Genomic DNA, 4,748 nt, shown 5'->3' on the forward strand with positions numbered 1-4,748 from the left:
TCCGTGACTATGGCCTTCCAGAACTGCTGCATTTTGGCTGACCTCTCCGCCTCGGGAATAAGAGACATAAAGTTCTCCTTGTAGCGTGGGTCTAACAGTGTTACCAACCAGTAATGATTGTCGGCCAAGATGTTCTTAACGCGAGGGTCACGAGACAGGCAGCTTACCATAAAGTCATCCATGTGCGCCAGACTCTTAACAGCCATCACTTCAATATCCAGACCAACACGATGACTGAACATGCTGTCCTCCTCCTTCTCCTCCTCCTCCTCCTCATCTACCCTGTCCTCTGGCCAGCCACGCTGAACTGAGCATATGACTGGTATGCATGTCATATCCTCAATTTGGTCGGAGAGTTGCTCCATGTCTTCATCTTCCTCCTCGTCATAGTCCTCCACTGCACGTTGTGATGAGACGAGGCTGGGCTGTGTGTTATCACCCACACCCACTACTGTTTCTTGCTCCAACTCATCGTGTTCCGCCTGCAATGCATCATGTTTGGTTTTGAGCAGAGACCGTTTTAGAAGGCAGAGAAGCGGTATGGTGACGCTAATAATGGCGTCATCGCCGCTCACCATCTTGGTGGAGTCCTCAAAGTTTTGGAGGATGGTACATAGGTCGGACATCCATCTCCACTCCTCAGGTGTTATGTGTGGAGTTTGACCCATTTCCCGATGGCTTAGGTGATGCAGGTACTCAACAACTGCCCTCTTCTGCTCACATATCCTGATCAACATGTGCAGAGTTGAATTCCAATGCGTGGGGACATCACACACCAGTCTGTGAGCCGGAAGATGCAAATGACGCTGAAAGCCGGCAAGGCCGGCTGAAGCAGTAGGTGACTTTCGAAAATGTGCAGACAGGCGGCGAACTTTTACCAGCAGATCAGACAGCTCTGGGTATGAGTTTAGAAACCGCTGAACCACGAGGTTGAGCACATGGGCCACGCATGGAACATGTGTCAGCTGGCCTCGCCTCAAAGCCGCCACCAGGTTCCGGCCATTGTCACACACAACCTTTCCTGGCTTTAGGTTCAGAGGTGTGAGCCAGTGATCTGCATGCTGTTTTAGAGCTGTCCACACCTCTTCTGCATTGTGGGGTTTGTCACCTATGCAGATTAGCTGCAGCACAGCCTGTTGCCGCTTCGCCGAGGCAGTGCTGCAGTGCTTCCAGCTTGGGACTGGTGTGGAGGGTAAAGTGAATGAGGATGCGCAGGAGGAGGAGGAGGCTGAAGAGCATGACATTCCGGAGCTGTAGAGTGTGGGTGAAACCCTGACTGAGGTAGGGCCTGCAAACCTTGGTGTGGGAAGGACTTGTTCCGTTCCTCGCTCAAACTGGGTCCCAGCTGGGCTGGGCTGGGTCCCTACCCGGCTGGGTAGGGCGTTGTGGGGGGTTTGTCTATCTCCGTTTGAGGTGAGTTTGTTTAAGTTAGCCTTTTCTTTGGCGTTTTTTGGAGCCCTGCGGGTTGGGGAGTTGGTATCGCCCAGTAAGGCGTTCCCCGGGGGCTTGGATTGGGGTGACATTATGTCAGTGGAAAACTGAGTTGAATTTTGGATTAGGAAATCGAAAACTGATCAGAGAGGTGTGGGTAGACTAGTCCGTTTGGGGATGGTTGTGGCATCTGATATGTGCCCGTTCAAGTGTCTCGGGAATTTTCAACAGATCCGTCCGAAGGTGGATGGCCCCTTATTACATATATCTTTTTATCGAGATACCAATTTGTGAGTGTTTTTAGGGCATGTTTGAAGTCGTTGGGGTTAGATCCGAAGTCTTTCGGATTGGGGCAGCGACGGAGGCCTCTATATGCGGCCTACCGGAGGAGACAGTTAAGCAGATTGGTAGGTGGAAGTCGCAGCGCTTTAAGTCGTATGTACGTCCCCAGGTGGTTGTTGGCAATTGAGGGGAAAAGGGGGGGGGTATTAGGGTATTAGGGTAGCAATGGGGGGGGTGAGAGTGTGTGTTTTTTGTCAATTTGGTTTGGTGAGGCAATAAAATGGTGTCGTCTGTACATTTTGTATTGCAGAAGCACCCCCCCTTCCTTCCCTGGTCTGGATCCTTGGCCACTCTTATGTGTATTGGGGAGCCCGACGAGCGGACGCGAGATGGAACTGGAGACAGCTAGGTTTTGAGAAGGACCTGGCTCTCGTACGATGGCTCGGTGTTCGGGGGTTAGGGTGCAGGAGGTGCATAGATACGCCCGGTTGGACAGACCTCCTGACATCTTAGTGTTGCATGCCGGGGGGAATGATTTGGGTGGGCGTCCTTTTCGAATCTTGATAAAGGACATCAAACATGATTTGTTACGGTTATGGGCGTCGTTTCCAGGTCTAACGATAGTCTGGTCAGAGATAGTAGCGAGAAAGAGTTGGCAGAAAGCGCGGTCAGTTGACAGGTTGAACAAGGCGCGGGCGAAGGTTAATAGGGCGATCTCGAAGTTTGTTAGTCGGAACGGGGGTATAGCAATACGGCATGTTGAGTTGGAAAGGACGGAAGAGGAATTTTGGTTGGCTGACGGGGTACACCTTAATGCGGTGGGAACTGACTTATGGGCTCTTGGCTTGCAGGGAGGTATTGAGAGGGCCCTTTGCTTGCGGGGGGTCTCAGGCACTTGAAGGGTTTCAAGGTGCCTTCGTTGTGGTGTTGTTTATTGGTGGGTCCTTGAAGTTGGTTTAAAATTGGTTCGGGGATTCATCCGGGTATGGATCCCCTCATTGGCAGAATTGATGGTCCCCTGGTGATTTTGGGGGGGAACCCCGACGGGGTATGTCGGGGCCCCTGGGGGTGTGGTTGGGGTTGACGGAGGATTAACCCTTATAATTTGGTGCTCCTGAGCCAGTGTGGGTAACGGCTGGGAGCAAGTTGAGGTTTTTTATTGCTCGGTTATGGGAATCACCAGGGTTTTGGTAGCTTCAAGGACCTTACCGCATTGCAAATTTAATTGGTTATGTATTCTTGTTAATAAAATGGCTGCTATGGCCAAAATTATCCAAAGATAAATTTGTGTCTGTGTAATTACTTTTAAATAAGAAATGGGAATGGAGGTGTGGGGTATGAAAGGAAGACCGGAGTCAACAATTCCAGGGTCAAGCATGTTTATTTGCGTAAGCTTCGTTCCAGGGTAGAAAGGGTAAGAGTGCCTTTCAGAATTCGAAGTGGTCAGACTGTACGGACCACCAAGAACTGCAGGAGAGCTTGAACATCTTCCCATGGATTTGCGACATCCTCCCTCATCAGTTACGTAGGTAAGCAGGTTCTCAGCATTGCAGCCCATTTGTTGTCTTAAGTTAGTTAAGCGGGGTTAACTAACCTGTCAGTTCAGCCTCAGGTCTAAAGCAGAGGCCTGGACTCCACTCCTTACTCCTCACTCCACAACTCTCCTTAAAAACAACTGACTCCTTTTTCCTGCCCCGGGGTCTCCAGACCCCTAGGTGGGCGTTTCCTTCCGTCTGGTCCTGCCCACTGGTGTGCCTGTCTTTCCCTAGGGGAGGTGACTAGGGTTTTCTGGTTGGCTTTGTGTGACTTAGGTGAGGGAAGTTGTTATGCGGGGGCCTATGTGTGACTATCTGCAGTGTCAGGGCGTCACATATGTATGTGTGTATGTCTGCTAAAGGAATCCGCACCGTCATATTTACAAACACAAAATTTTGCAGACACCTCATGTGACTCAGGGAACGTTGTAGACTATGTTTTAACAGGAATATTTAACCTTTACAGTTACTCTCCAAAAAACCTGCCTCCATTAAACTGAATGGAGGTGGGAGCTGCAAGTTATTAATAGCAGCTGTGATTGGTTGCTATAGGAACAAAGGACATTCATAGTATAAGAAGCTTATGTGTGAGATAATATGATGTCAGTGGGGAGACAGATAGAGAGAGACAGACACAGACTGAGAGACAAACAGACAGAGACAGATAGGCATAGACAGACAGGGAAAGAGACAGAGACAAACAGACAGAGGCAGACAGGGAAAGAGACAGACAGAGATAGACAGGGAAAAAAGGCAGACAGACAGAGACAGAGAAAGAGACAGAGGCAGATAGGGAAACAGACAAAGACAAACATACAGAGACAGGCAGGAGAAAAGGCAGACCGACAGGGAAACAGACAGACAGGGGAAGAGACAGACAGAGAGAGACAGACAGATAGAGACAGACAAAGAAATACAGAGATAGACAGGGAAAGAGACAAACGGGGAATGAGTCAGACAGAGAGAGACAAAGAGAGACAGGCAGAGAGAGACAGGGAAAGAGACAGACAGGGGAAGAGACAGACAGAGACAGACAAAGAAATACAGAGACAGACAGGGGAAGAGACAGACAGGGGAAGAGACAGACAGGGGAAGAGACAGACAGACAGGGAAAGAGACAGACCTGGAAAAGAGACAGACCTGGAAAAGAGACAGACAGACATAGAAACAGACAGCCACAAAGAGAGAAAGACAGACAGACACAGAGAGACAGACAGAGATAGAGAGACAGAGAGACATGGATAGAGATAGAGACACACAGAGACAGACAGATGACAGAGACTGGGAGAGAGACAGACAGAAGCATAAATCCCTAACTAAAACTTAACATTTAATGATAGTTTTAAAAGGTAAAAAAACACAAATCATGTAAATAGCATGACTCTCTTCTGTGCATAGAGTCAAAATTTTGTGTTTGTAAATATGACGGTGCGGATTCCTTTAGCAGACATACACACATACATATGTGACGCCCTGACACTGCAGGTAGTCACACATAGG

The sequence above is a fragment of the Anomaloglossus baeobatrachus genome, unplaced genomic scaffold (genome assembly GCF_048569485.1).
Source record: "Anomaloglossus baeobatrachus isolate aAnoBae1 unplaced genomic scaffold, aAnoBae1.hap1 Scaffold_605, whole genome shotgun sequence".
NCBI classification, from domain to species: domain Eukaryota; kingdom Metazoa; phylum Chordata; class Amphibia; order Anura; family Aromobatidae; genus Anomaloglossus; species Anomaloglossus baeobatrachus.